Source organism: Etheostoma spectabile, chromosome 9, assembly GCF_008692095.1.
Source record: "Etheostoma spectabile isolate EspeVRDwgs_2016 chromosome 9, UIUC_Espe_1.0, whole genome shotgun sequence".
NCBI lineage: Eukaryota > Metazoa > Chordata > Actinopteri > Perciformes > Percidae > Etheostoma > Etheostoma spectabile.
This window is the reverse complement of record NC_045741.1, coordinates 13,535,481-13,551,378: the sequence shown is the minus strand read 5'-3', so window position 1 is coordinate 13,551,378 and position 15,898 is coordinate 13,535,481. Positions and strand designations below refer to the sequence as shown.

At 38.8% G+C, this 15,898-nt stretch overlaps 1 long non-coding RNA gene across 1 annotated transcript in view; it reads right to left on the bottom strand.

Annotated features, from left to right (window-relative positions):
* Window positions 1–1,967: 1,967 nt before the first annotated feature.
* Window positions 1,968–15,898, bottom strand: part of LOC116694990 (uncharacterized) — an 18,823-nt gene continuing 4,892 nt past the window's right edge. Inside the window, exons 2-3 of the long non-coding RNA XR_004333329.1 lie at window positions 12,188–12,191; window positions 1,968–2,120 (exon numbers count right to left, since the gene is read on the bottom strand). This is a non-coding gene — a long non-coding RNA (uncharacterized LOC116694990). The remainder of the gene's footprint in view (window positions 2,121–12,187; window positions 12,192–15,898) is intronic.

Below are 15,898 nucleotides of genomic sequence, written 5' to 3'. Positions count from 1 at the left end.
GATTCTTCAAAGACAGAGTACTCTGTACATTGAAGCAGGCTGGCTGCAGGACATCTTGACTTGATGTCTTCACAGTTTTGTTTTGAAGAAGCAGACCAGATTTGTCTTGGGGAGCTGGAAGAGCAAAATCAATACAGAGAGTAAATCTGAATAGTCTCTAACGTGTGTTATACATTACTTGGACTTATGATTAAGTTCTTAATTTTATTTTTTGAGTGAAACTTTTCTACAGAAAAGGAATGGGAAAGGGAGGATAAGCAGAAGTCGGATGGAGTGAAGTGGGTATGAAAAGACGGATTTATTTTGGAGAGATTGAGAGGGAGGTCAGAAAGTGAGGATAAAGCTCAGAAAAGAGGAGATAAGAAGAGTTTGGATTTTGAAAGGACATTTGAGATGGATGTGGTGAGCTCTAAAGGAGCTGTAATAAAGGTTAAGGGAGGGAGAAGGACGATTTGGAAGATCTGAGGTCAGTCGCAGGAGCTCTGTAGTAATCACAGATATATTAGTCAGAAAGAGACTTTGCAAATAGATATGTAAAAACATGGATAGGGCTTTAATAAAGAGTAAGTCAGATAGAGGTAGGGGAATATTTAAACATTATACTTTCAAGGGAAGAGACTTTTCAGGAAAACACAAAGGGGGATTTCCATACTACTCTTATACTGTAACTTGAAGATGTCAACTTGATTTGACAGACTGTCAACTTTGGAACCTTCTGCATAACAGACTGTGGATTTTGTACCCCCATCTCTTATTTTGAAAGCTCGTTAGAAAGGGATCGCTTGTCTTCCAGTATGAACAGGAAGAATGATTTGAATACTAAAACCCGGTTCCACTAAGCAACCGGTAGGGATCGGACCGGATTGGAACGCAAATTTCGATTCCTCATTTCGGGTCCACTTAATGTGTCGACTGAAATATTTTTCCCTCTGTTGCACCGAAGCTGACAAAAATATCGCACTTTCTCTGTAGTCTGTTAGCTAGCAACGGCAAATGTAGGCTACTTTTAAAATGCCATATTTTCCCTCTGGGCTCTGGTTAGCATGCAAACCATAGACCGTTAATATTTATAATATACAGTCTATGATACAAACGCAATTTTTATTTTGTTGTTACTTGTCAAAAGTGTAACTGTTATTTATTGTTAAATTATTGTAGTTGTGTTTTAAGTAACTTAGGTTTACTTATCATATGTTTGAGTCCATTAAAACTTTAATATATTGTTAAATTTAAATATTCTTCAATTCAACAAAAAAAACTATTAAAAAAGCCTTTTTTATGTCACTTTACAGTTTTTCAAGAATCGGTTTAGGAATCTGAATCGTATTCAAAGTACCGGCATCGGAATCGTAAAAATCCAAACCCAACCCTAATGATAACAGCAAGAAAGTTACAATATTCATATAGGCACCTAACATACTCAGTAAAGTGTGAACATGTCTTTTGATATACAGTAGGTCGGGAAATTCTATTTACATAAAACATGAAAAACATTCAGTGGTTTTACAAGTGCAATTCTTTTTGCACGTCTTCATCAATCAGTAGGTCTCAAAAAGCCAGTTATTATATCAAAAACATTTATGTGATTTAATTTAATTTAATTTTTTTAAGGATTCAAGATCCTTGCGCTGCAGCAAACTGTCACTCTCTCTAGCTGTTAGTCTCGTTTTCTTTCTTCATCTGATCATTGCTTTTCTGAAGGTCTTAATTCAGATTCAATACATCTCAAGAGTCTGAAGGTTAACTCACTTAATCATTGATTCATTCAGTCAGTTACTTCTGTTACATAGGAAAGTCAGGGTTAGACCGTCTGTTAAAACAACACAGACCCAAAAGTATTTACCCATCTTCTTCCTGCTTAGTGTTTATACAAAGGTTGAATTTGCTCATCAATGATCTGTTTTTCCCATTTAAGAGACATGTATATCCTATTGCCAATCATTTATGCACAAGCATCATACCAAATCAGTTGTCCTGCACGCTGATCCAAGCTGACTGTTCGGCAACAGATGGACATCTTAATCTTCCTCATCATCCCCTCCTCCAACAACACTTCTATCACAGTGTCATGGGGCCTGTGCTGTTTACAAGTGACAGCAGATTGATGCAGACACGCATTTCTGAGAACATAAACACTGAAATTAGCTATATTTGCAGTGGATTGATTAAACAGCTTTTGCAACGTGTTTCTATACCTCACATTAGATATAATTTGTAAAATAAATTTAACTGCACTAATGTGTTGTAGCATAATAGATAAGGACAAACATTACTGTAGCTTCACATTAAAACAGATGCCTCATGCATTGAGTGTGGAGAGACGTAATAGGAAGAAAAGCAATAATGATAAGTTTTCATCAATATCTATACATATTTCAATGTCCAAGACCTTTAAGAATTTTAAGGCCTTGCACTCTTTTAACCACTCTATACATAAAAATATAATTGTTTGGTTCAGTGTCCTTGTGAGGTCTCACTTCAAGCTTTTTTTGCTTCAGATTTGATACTGTACGTACATACCTACATGCAACACACGTAGACTGATCCTTACTTTTAACCTAGTTATGTTTTATGATCCATACAACATTACATACTATGTATTTATTTAGGATTTGCACCTTAATGTTAATCTTATTTTAGATCTTAGATTTTCACTCTTTCCACTTTGTACTGCCACTGCTGCACAGCAATCTCCCTCAGGATGAACACATTCTTAACTTATGTTAAAGTACTACAGCACAAATACAAACATCCTATTTCTCTACCATGGTCAAAGGTGTTGGAACTCATGTTTGTGTCCGTGCATGTGTCCTTGGTTTAGCATACATAGTTGACAAATGAACAAAAAGTTATCTACGGGCGCCTGGATGGCTCCGTTGGTGGAGTGGATGCCCATGTGTAGAGGTTCACGCCTCGATGCAGCGGGCCTGGGTTGGTCTCTGGCCTGCGGCCCTATGCTGTGTGTTGTTCCCTCTCTCTCTCCCCTTTCATGTCTTCAGCTGTCCTGTCAAATAAAGGCCTAAAATGCCCAAAATAATAATAATAAATTTAAAAAGTTACCTACAAAACACACTTTAAGTGTGTTGTTCGTGTCTTAGTTTATGTGTCAATACATATGACACGTTATGACACCAAAACCATAATGTAATAATGTATTACATCTTATGCAAAATCATTACAAAACAAAGTTACAAAGTATGACACAACAGATATAAACTGACAACAGACTGCTTGTTTTCAGTCCGATGTGACTAAATGCAGGGAAATGGATCGAGGGGGACACACACACACACACACACACACACACATACACACATACACACACACACACACACACACACAAACACACACACATAAAACTGTAAGCCCCTTCTTCCTGTCCCCACAAGGAACCTCGGAGAGTTTCCAATAACCTTCTTCTTACTTCATCATCGCCATGCCGATGCCCTTTAGGTAAATTAAAACAAAGCTAAATGTCTCATGTCATTGTTGCTATTAAGGGTCACTCTACAAGTACCTCTTTTGTCTGTACTGAACAGGCAGAAATAACAAAGAACAACAAGTGAGTCACTGTTCTTCACAGTAGCTGTGGCACATCCCTAATTATTGAGTGGATTTATTTTTTTCTTTTTTTTTCTTTTTTTGTAGCCTTTTTGCCGAATTTGCTCAATTCTGTGGTGGACTCAGACACAAGATGCTGATACTTCATACATGAGTTCATATCCAGTGTGTGGGTTTATGCACAGACAAACATGTTTCACTGTGCTTGTGAGAAACATCATTGGCATAATGCAAATTAATTTGTACACCTTGTTTATTAGACATCGTTAGCAGTCTTCAGGACTTCAAAGGGCTGTTTGACAGTTGGTTAGAATAGTTTCCAAGGAATAGTTTGACATTTTGGGAAATACTCTCGCTGAGAGTTGAGATGAGAAGATGAATACAACTCTCATGTCTGTTTGGTAAATTTGACTCTACAGAAGGAGACAGATATTAGCACACAGCTTGGAAATGCGGTACACATTTACATTTTTCATGTTCACCCAAAATGTGACCACACTTTCCAAAAATTATCCTCACTTCCAAGTCAAGATCAGTCCTTACATACTGTATATGGAACAACAAGAGCACACATGTCCAGCCTTTTTATCCCCCTTCCATTGATAGGTTCTCCACCCCTGAGCTATGTGCTTCTGTTAACAGCCCTGTCACATACTGCCGAGGGGGTTTGGGTTTGCAGTGATTGCTCTCTGGACATTCTATACAAATAAAAATTCAACACAGCATTTTCACTCCATCTTGGGTAACTGTGGATCTTTCAACTCTCAAGGTTTATTTGCATTGCAAACTGTATTGTTACAATGTGAAGACTCAGTGCTTTTTCTCTGCCTGAGAAAAGTGTCTTTGTGTCTCCTCGGAATAATGTTAGTGTGATGTGTCTGTCTGAAAGGAGTCTCAGAACAAAATTCTCGGAAACAGCAATAAAAGTATCAGGCAGTGTTTTGAGCCGGGGAAACAGCTGTTGTGTCTGTGTTGCAAAGCAGACTCTGGTTGATTATGAGATTTTCTGCCAAGCGGCTAAGAATGTGTTAGGCCTTTTGTCCTTTAGATTAACAGGAAATCACGACCCTCCATTTCATGGCTCAGGGGAAGACAAAGACACTGATACGATCAAACCAGTTTTCCTGTCAAATTTTCTTTTGGCCTTTTATTATAGCTAACCGATCCCATAAATCAAATAAAACCAATCAATTAATTTGAGCTATCAGTATTTATTGCTTTTGTAGCCCCTGCTTGATATGCCTGATATACTTCTTGCTTCCATGCCATAAAAATCCATTGTCATATGACCAATGTAGTGTATTACACTCAGCTTGTCAAACTAGCAAAATAGTGTAACCCAACAAGTTCTGTGAAGCTTTGCTCTCCAGAGATCGAAAATACAATTTCAGAGCTGTCCAGAAAAACTGCGGCAGCCATGTTTATTGTAATGAACTCACATACTCCAAGAACTATAATAACTAACGATAATAGATGTTAGATGGATGAATTGATTGTTGGTTTTGGTGATTTTCAAGCAACTTACGCACAAGAAGAACACCCGTGTTCTTCTTGGAATGTCCCCAAAAAACTCAAATTACTTGGCTTTTGAAATCAATACAATGTGTTTAATGAACTCAAACAATTCAACCGTTTTCCTCTGGACCTCATGCAAATAAAAACAACAAAGACAGTGAACTCCATCACTGTTCCCTCAGTGTCTTTGTCCCACAGAGGACAGAGATAAACATATACGGACATACAACATACATACTGAGACATGATACTCTAAATATTTCAGCAGTTTATCTCCCTGGGCTGGGCAGTTAATGGATCCTACACACAGGTGTGTGTGTGTGTGTGTGTGTGTGTGTGATTTCAGTTAAAGCATGTTGGTGTGAGAACCTAGTCTTATGCAAGCGTGTGGGTGCATACATGTGCTTGTTTCTACAGAAGTGTGTCTGTCAGTCTGTGTTATATGGACATATATTGGACGAATTATTTTTCTTGTTGAAACTGGAAAGAAGAAAATAATTTCTCTTTGCTTCAGGGAGAGATAATTTATAATTTATAATTTATCCTGTTTATTTATCCCCAGTGGGGAAATTACAATATACACTCTGTTTTGTTAGTAATCACTACACACAGGCCTGAAATACACACATGCTCAGGTCCTATTCATGCACAAATGGAAAGATGTCCGAGTGAGTGGGCTGCCAGTGCTGGACCAGCGCCCTGAGCAGTTGGGGTGGGATACAGGGCCTTGCTCAAGAGCACTTGGCAGTGCCCAGGAGATGATGTAGCATCTCTCCAGCCACCAATCCACTACTTTGATACCCAACCCAACTCCCCACGGACTGAGCGCGCATATTATGCTCATTCTCAGGTTCATAATTGTATTTTGAGGTTGTACCAGAAAAGGTTTACATGATTTCATTTTCAAAAAACACCATATTTTTGTTGTACTGCACATTGCTGCAGATTCTGTTTTTTAGCTACAGAGTGAGACATCTCACTTCTACACTATCTTTGTTGGGAGTCGCACATGTGCAGTAGCTAGATAATGATAACATCAGCTAGCTACTGTTTTTCTAACTTTGGTCAGTCCAAGGCGGGATTAGCTGGGAGACTTCTTCTAAATGAGGGTCACTTGTGGAATACCTGCACAACAGGGACATGGAAGTAGTTCTTTTGGAGGTTATGTTGAAACAGTGTGTGTTGTAGCAGTGTTTTGCCATTGAGAACGAGCTACAGATAGCATGGATAGTTTTTTTTGTTTGTATGCGTATGGACGCCCCAGAGACACAAAATAACACCCCATATCCCAGAAAAGGGATTCATTTTCATAATATGGGCACTTTAAAGAAATCATTTGACGTATGGATTCTGGTTGTTTGCCTTTTCTACTGAACTGTCATTATGTAGCTATGTGCACCTGGACCTGTCAATACATTGTCCACTCATTGAAAGAAATTACCCAGTTTCCCTCCAGGAGGCTCTCTTTTTTCCTAACCCTCTATTTCTTATTGATTGCAGGTTTTTGGCACCAGAATGACACAAAAACAGGTCAACTCTTGATTATATGTCTGTGTATACAAGCGTTTGTATGAATGTACATTTTCTTTTGTCCTTCCAAAAGAGTCTCTTTGACTGCCTACGGAACTAGCACATATTTAGACTGAGTTTCCAGGAGACAAAGAGATGTGGAGGAAAACCAATTTAAGCAAAGACTGACCCTGAAACAGAACATACTTCTTTGAACTGCGTGTGTGTGTGTGTGTGTGTGTGTGTGTGTGTGTGTGTGTGTGTGTGTGTGTGTGTGTGTGTGTGTGTGTGTGTGTGTGTGTGTGTGTGTGTGTGTGTGTCTACTTCAGTAATTCCCAGCCAGGGGTATTTGGAAAACAGGGGTTACTTCTGTAGTTGCCAACAACCGTAAAAAAAACTATTTAATTAAAAATATACAGTACATCTACATGTAATCAGTTATAAACACTATGTATTGAGATTGAACGTGTTTAAAATAGTTAGTAAGCTGGGATGTCATTACACTTGAAATTGTAAAATAATGGATAAATGGTTGAAACATTTAGCTTCTGCCACTGGTAGTAGTACAAACTTGACCAAATCTACCTAAACATGACAGTTCAGTTGTGTTGAATAAAGGGAAGTTTATTATCAATTCAGTTTGGTGTCAATGAAGTCATTCTTGAGCTCATGCAGGGCACAACACTGCATGGCAACCACAGTATGTGGGTGAAATATGGGAAGTCAAGCACACATGGAAATGAATGAACCGTGCACAAAATTGTGCCCCCACATTTTCTTATATAATATGTATGCTCATGTATCTTTCTGTGTGCGTTTGCGTGTGTGTCTGTGTGCATGTGTGCGTGTGTGCGTGTGTGCGTGTGTGTACAGACGCAGTGCTATGCTGGTGAGTCATGTCTGGATGATCACACTGTGAGGACTAACAAACTCGCAAAAGGAGTGAGAGATACCACAGAATGTAGGCAAAACCTCTCAGCAGGCCTCGCTCGTTGTACACAAGATGAGCAAAGTGAGTAGCAGAAGCTTTCCAAACAAGTGAACTACATGTATTGTTTGTGTGTGTGTGTGTGTGTGTGTGTGTGTGTGTGAGTGGATGAGGGGAGAATCAGGGAAAGTGTAGTGTAGAATGATTTCATCCATACTGTCTGTGTTCCTGAACATATGTAAGTATGAGGGTGCAAATAGTGACACTGAGTAAATAATCTATGAATATGACAAACTGTGCCCATTCCAAATTAACTGACCTTATAACACAAATTTAGAAATATTTAACCACTTATTAACCTGACGTCAAAGGAACAGACCATCGATCCATCCTTCCACCTATCCATCCATCCATCCTTCCACTCATCCATCCATCTTTCCCAGGCGTTTCCAAACCAGGTTGGAGATGTAATCTCTCCACCTAGTCCTGGGTCTTCCCCGAGGCCTGCTCCCAGCTGGACGTGCCTGGAACCTCCCTAGGAAGGCGCCAAGGAGGCATCCTTACCAAATGCCCGAACCACCTCAACTGGCTCCTTTCGACTCAAAAGAGAGGCGTCTCTACTAAAAACAAGTAGACCAAAAAGCATGAATTAGCCATTTGAAGAAGTGGAATGTGAGAAAGTCCTCACCACAAAGAATGGCTTTTATTCATATATCAACATTGTTTCCAGTACTACCTCACTTTTGAACACAGCAAGGCTATGTCCTCCTGCTGGTGTTAAAAAGGTTCCATAAAGGTCAGCCGAAAGCCAAATCTCCAGTGTTACAATGGACTGGTTTGTTGTGTTATTTATTTGAAAGGAGAAATACTGAATAAGATGAGATACGATAGATATTTGCTGTCTAAGGTCATGGTTGTTACCTCTGCTTACTGCCTACCAACACAAGGGACCATTCCTTGAAATTCTTGCCCTTTATCTCAGTCAAAATGTCTCGTATTCCGACACAACACAGAGGGAAATATGGTTTTAAAGTTTCTTTTCGATTGCTAAACAATAATAGGACACAACTGAAGCCACATGTGCAAAACTCAAACTGCAGTCTGCAATACCTACAGTCATCTGAACAAAACCATTCCCATCACCTGCAAACTCATTCCAAGCAACACAACTCTTAACACACATCTCAAAACAGGCTCAGTGCAGCAAAACACTATGCAAAGCCCTCACTGAGATAACACACACTCTCACTCAGAACACACTGAGAGTAAAAACCCCAGCGTCAAATACCAATACACAAAATACTAACTTTCTCATCTTTGCAGATGAGAAAGTCTTTTAAACAATTGAAATTACTTTACACTACTCAATAGTTTCTTTCAGAAAAGATATAGATGTTATGCAATATACACATTTTTACGTAAGATAAACAAGAAAAATTAAAATCAGCATAATTGTTTACATAATTCTTACAGTATTTGGTGTTTGTATTCAAAAAAGGCTTCCTGAGCTTTCTCAATATAAATACCATATAAGTTCACTAACTGGTCTAAAACAAGACACATGCTTAGGCTTTCAGCTAAAATTGCAATCAGCAGTGTTTGATAGGCACCAAACTAAATCTGCTCTGTTCTGAAAACTAACTAGAGTTTGGTCCACATGAACTGCTGCTGTGCAGACTGTAGTTAGAGTTTTGCACGTGGCTTCAGTTGCGCCCACTGACACATGTCAATTGAAAATACTGTAATCCTGGATAAACACAGCACTTGCAAGTTTGCTGTGATGCAAACTAATCTTAACTGCTGCGCAAATTAACAACGGGTTAAAGTTGTTTGTGTGTGCCAGTGTGTGGGGGTAACAGCAACAAAACAGAAGATGTTTGTCTTAAAGGGCCCATGGCATGAAAAAGAAAGAAATGGCGATAGGTGTAAACCGAGCCTTGGGTATCCTGCTCTGCCTTTGAGAAAATGAAAGCTCAGATGGGCCCATCTGGAATAAAGGGCAAGGTTACCTCCCCTTTCTCTGCTTGGCCCGCCCAGAGAATTTGGCCCACCCATGAGAGAGAGACATCATGGCTTTCAAACGAGCAAAGTGGCTGTTGGTCAAGGCCACACCCCCAGCCTTCACCTTGCCCCCCCCATCACCCCTCCTCCTCAAAGCTACAGATTCAGAAATGGCACGTCCTAAGGAAAGCTCATTGTGGTACTGGCTCTAGTGGCTGTAATTCTGCACCAAGGCTGAATTTTGGGAAAGAGACATCATATGTGGTCTTAGGGGACTATATAAAAGCATCCTAAGAGCACTGTGTCATGGGACCTTTAATGTCTGAAGTGGTCTTGTAATACAGAAACAGGTTAACGGATTGCATAGAAACCTTCAATTTTTCCTGGCAGACATGGACTTTAATCCTTACCTGAGTCAACACATGTTGATTTTATTTTAGATAATTAAGGCAGCATCTAGTGGAAGTGTCATAAACTTTGAAAGTAAATCTGCAGTGACTGGTAAGAAAACAGTTAAGAGTTATTGTATTGTATTAGAGGCTGGTGTTATGTGTGTTGTGTGTGCGACTGCCTGATACAGAAGAGAAGGACATTTCTGCTTTTTTCTGTGTATTTGAATTATTTATTACATGCTGATATTGGTGTGTGTGTGTGTGTGTGTGTGTGTGTGTGTGTGTGTGTACCTGTTTGCATGTGTAAAGCCTTGTGTGTTTTCTGTGTGCATGTGTCTCAGTACCCCTCTCTGTCTACCAGATGGCTATGCTTCCTAAGCACGGCTGTGTTCCTTTAAGAAGTAAATCCCAAACCACCACACATACACAATAAACACACACTCAGCAGCCCTTCCCAATTGCTTACATTTCACACAAGTGCGTACGCACACATTGTCAATGTCCCATCCTCACCGTAACATACACACGTGTCATACACATCATTAATTAAACACAAAACAAACAGACCTTTTGGGATTTGTGGGGTCAAATGGGACATCCACAAAAAACAGCGAGTCTATGAATCCAATTAGAAGTACCAACTGCACCATGTCATTGCTTAAACAAATATGATTGGTCACCCCCAGTGGCATCATCTCTCATCCATATGGAGGTATGTGAATGTATGTGAATGTATGCATGTGAAGTATGTGAAGTATACGAAATGAAATCAGTGTGAAAGCATCATAAAGAAATATTGGCTGTGTCATAGTAGTGGTATTATTTTAATCACTGTAGCAGAGTCCATATAGCCTCAAGATCTGTGTTGCATATTATGATTTAGAGATAATTTAGTTTTCTCAATATAGGGATGTCTAAATGTTTTAGTCAATCCACTGGGATGCAGCGGTGGAGAGTGAACTGATTTGCATTCAGAAGCATCACTTCATTGTCACTTGTGTTCCCTTTTCAATTCAACATAATCATTTTCTTCTCTCTATAGTTACAAATAAATTCCTGCTCAGCTTTGGAATTTGAATAAACCTAAATGTTTTCATTTCATCTCAATTTGTTATCACATGAAGGTGCTCTTTACATCCCGGCAGATACATGTTTATCTCCTGTGAACATATTTATTCACCCTACTACTTTATTCATAGCAGTATGACAGATGAGTGTCCTCACATTAGATATGGTGCTGCATATCTTATCTGTCTGTGTGTGTGTGTGTGTGTGTGTGTGTGTGTGTGTGTGTGTGTGTGTGTGTGTGTGTGCAGGGTTTTTCCTGGCTCAGAATGGGCCTTTAGGGGTACACATATTAAAGGGGGGGTCTGGGGGTCCTCCCCCAGGAAATTTAGAGTGTCAAAGACTTAATTAAGTTACTAATAGCAGATGGTAAAGGGCACCTACCCAATAGACTTTTTAGGACTAATACCTCCTATGAATAGGAGTTTCTGACTATGGCTAGAAATTGTTTAAAAGATTACGATACCAGTACACTTAAAGTGATTAGGATAACAATATAGTATTTAATTTAATACCTTTTTTTCTACTTCATTTAATAACCATTACCCATCATGTGAATGTAAGCATTCAGTTGTGTAAAATCCCACCACCACTCCTGGCCATTCAAATGATTTTTACACAAATACTGTACATTTAAAAAATGTTTTAAGTTTGAAACTATTTATTAAAAAACTGTCCAACTTCATCAAATACACTACACTCGTCTTCATCACTCCACAGACTGCATGGGTTGTAGCTGCTGCAGTGTGCAGAGCCAATCGCACCTTGCATTAAATTGAAGAATAATTACGGTGATTGGCTGAGGGCAAAACAATACAAAAAGTGTTTTTTTAGATCTGGGTATAAAGGATCAAATGCAGATATAGTTTGATTGGATTTGGTTTCAATACTACTTGGCTCTGGGTTATTTTGGTTGACACATTTAAAGTTACTTACTTTAAAGTTGTCACTTTAAAGTAAGTAACATGGTTGTATACCCACAGACATGTAGGTATTCCTGAAAATATTATTGCTATTAACAGTAACTTAAGATAGAAAGAAGCAATAACAGAAATTACAGGCAACAGAGCATCATGTTGCACTGTTATACACACACATGTACAAAGAAAATCATCCTGTATTTGGCAGAAAAATAGAGAAAGAATTTAATAATTGGCCTCTCCTCCTTGTAACATCTTACCATCTCATTTCATGGTAATGGGAAGCCTAAAATAACCTTTCTGTAACACATGAAAACACACTTGATTTGACAACATAGGTTGAAAGGGTCAACAGCACAACTGCCAAAAACAGGTAAATAACATTTGTTGTTAATAGGCTGCTGCATTTTTACCAAATCCTCATTTCCAAAGAAACCTGCTCTTGCGGTCACTTGCTTTGTGGTAGCAGAGAGACAAAGGATTCCTAAAATTGAGATCAAATCCAATACTCTGTGTGAGGTAAAAAGGAGTGCCATAATAATTGGAAAGTGCTTTTATATTTTGCCTGATGCAATGTTTATTCTCTGTCCTCTTGTCTGTATTATAACATTTAATGCCACAGTTATTTTTTGGATTTTCCTGCTTAGGGACTGCTGATCAAATTTAGCAATCAACTAACTCTGGGAGATTCTGACTCTCCATGTTCCCTGTCAAATAGATAAATAAATAATGAGCTCTCCTATGTTATGATGTAAAAAAAATATTGTTACACAGTTGGTCACAGTTTGTCTAAATTCAACTCAAGACTGATAAATGACGATAGAAATGTACAAAGTAAACCATAATATTTTCTCTCTGTGTTTCTGAAATCTTTCCATTCTGTTGGACTGAAATAGCTTATAACTCCTGTGCTTGGATTGAAATAGAAATTGATTACATGACTAAAGCTCTTTAGTAGAAATAGAATTGAAGAATAATTGAGACTGTCATCCTCAGAGAAACTACAGCTTCAGCGATTTCAAGCAAATCCCCCAAACCAACACGTTTCGGTTATAGTGACGCAGCCTCCGGGTGACTAGGAATCATGACTTGTCCATCAGGAGCAAAGGCTATTCTATGTTCCAGCAATAAAGGAACTTGCAGTTTCAGAACTGCGGTCCTAGAACAGCATTTCAATGACCCTAGTAACCGAACAAAACGGTCATACTGTGCAAGTGTCAACACTTAAGTTAACAGCTAACTAGCTATAAGGTTAGGGTTAGGTTAAACGACATTGTTTGGTTTGAGTTACAATAACTACATTCTAGCATCTACCTAAAAAACTAGGGTCCTGGACTGGGTAAACCCCGCCCATTCTGCCGGAGATTTGATTTCGCCCTGCAGCTCGGTCTGGAAACCTGAGAGCTATTTCACAAAACCAAGATAAGGGATTGAGTCGGGATTTCCCAATTATCCTGGCTTAATTTAGCCTTGAATCAGTTTCACAAAACCAGAGGCACCTAAGTTACCATGGAGATTTATTCTTTACAGCCAGCCTGCTCCTGACCAGGCTAACCAGGATTTATTAATCCTAACCAGGATTTATTAATCCTGGTTAGCCTATTCTGTTCAGTCAGCAGTGGTTTTACTCTATTATCATTGAAATACAACCTGTGCATTGTTGTTCATTTAAGTACTGTTGTTACTTTAAGTTGGGCACATCATTTTTTATCATTATTAATCTGACAGTCATTGTTACTGTTATACTGCTGTAGGAAGATTGCTGTTCATATTGATGTTTGGTGAATGTATTATGACATTTGTTGAGATAATTAGAAAAGGCTGATAAAGTTGCCAAATGTGTTTTTAAATGAAATCTGTTACTAAGGGCAATATATAAATTGCTGTGCATGTGTGTTTCTATAGTGCGCCAATGCACCTTAAAGTATTGTTGATTGTTTACACACCCATGCTAAAGTTGATCAAAAAGGTGAATGAAAAACATCTTTGGTTTTATTTCAGTTAGCCTAATAGCTGGTTTGATTTGCATTGAGAGATGATCTTATGGAAAGTTCCCCATGCCTATCTCTAGGTGTTGAGAACGGTACGTGATTATGCGGGGCTATATTAATTCCAAAGGCCAAGGGAACTTTATCAGGATGGATCCATGACATAACTGATGTTTAAAAATAGAAATCTTCCTGCCTCTATGGGAATTTAACATAGGGGTGTGTATACTTATGACCCCTGTATTTTAAAGAAGAACATTTATTTATTTACAATACATTATTCATTCCCATGAAAATTGATGCCCTTAAAAGGTTGGACTTTCCTAAATTTTTGTAATAAAGGCATTAAGATCAATTTCCAAAAGATGTTTTTCATTCCTCTTTTTAATCAACTTTAGCATGGGTGTGTAAACTTTCTCGAGCCACCGTATGCCCGTTGGTCACGCCTTTTGTGCAGAGTAGACTCTCCAGACCAATGTTAAATCTCAAATCTATTGAGTTTGGCTTGGTCTGGTGATAGCCAGACATGATAACCATGACCTAACCCCTTGAATAATGTAACCATGATGATGAAGCTCTACTAACCCAAACCATGATTTTTCTCTGACCCCCCTCACCAAGTGTTTTTTGTGCCCAAACTGATTAACGAAAGTAAACCATAGCTTTGTCACATCATGAAACAGATTACTTCTGCTATGTTTCCATCAATGATTTGTAACGGTTTTGGAAGGCACTGGTGTTGATAGAAGCGTCAGATCTGAAAACACGTGTTGTTCTGGAGGACTAAGAGAGATTTGCAATCTTGCTTTGGGCAGAACAACAGAGGTAGGCCTACAGCAAAGGCTTTTTTTGAGGATCAAAAACGTAAAGATGTGTATGGTTTGACCATAACAAACATGCATGCTTTTATCCAATTTTGATCAAGCTTACAGGCTTGAAAAGCTTTCCTGCAACCTCTTTGGTCAGTAAGTGCGAGTTCCAGTGGATTATGTGCAACAAATGTCACAAACTTTGTGTATTTGCCAGTAAAACATTTTTTTTAAGCTGCAGGAGTCTGACAAAGTTTAATTAACAGGGGGACAGTATTTGTGGAGTAACGCACACACGCGTTATGCATACACATTTCTAACAGAAAACTTCCAGAACATGAGAACAGGCATTGACAAAGCATAACATATGAACTCAGAAGAAGGTAGTATTGTCGTTTTTCTACATTATGCTTCACAGCACAGTCTTACAGCACAGATGACCGATTTACTGCAACATGGAAATCTCTTCAGAAGTCACTGGTAGTTTATTTGTAAAAGCAGGCAGATGTAAAACATAGGTTATGGGAATTCACTGAGCTAAGTTTGCTAAAAAGTTAATGATAGCTCTAGTGATGAGGCTGTTTTGAAACCTTATTTTCACATTGTGTGCTCACTTACATGGGATTGAGCCGACATTAACAGAAGTGTCATTTATTTTTTGGAGAGTGTGACTTTTCCTTCTGCTAAAAACAATAGATTTTATAATTTCCCATGAACTCCAGATTACCAACACACATAGAAGGCTTGCTTATTTTCCAACACAACATTGATTAACTCTCTAGGGAAGTGGAGTAATGTCTGAGAAGATGTACATGTTAATGTGTAACGTTTCACCAAATGCGCAAAGAGCGACCACGTTCCCATGGAGAATTTTTATTCATTTGCATCTTTGTGTTGAGTACAGAGAGGTAGACATGTTTAGCCTTGATTGGCACAAAGAATATCTATAATATTGGTATAAGTCTGACCCTGTTGAACCCCTGAACAGCCCCGTGACACAGCTGTGTGAGCCATGGGCTGTGTTTATGTGGCGCTTTTCTAGTCTTAACAACTACTCGAAGCTCTTTTACATCATACAGGAACCATTCACACACTGTGGCTGAGGCGGCCACCTGCTCATCAGATAAACACTCGCACACATTTACACACTGATGGCGCAGCATTAGGGGCAACTCGGGGTTCAGTGTCTTGCCCAAGGACACTTTGACAT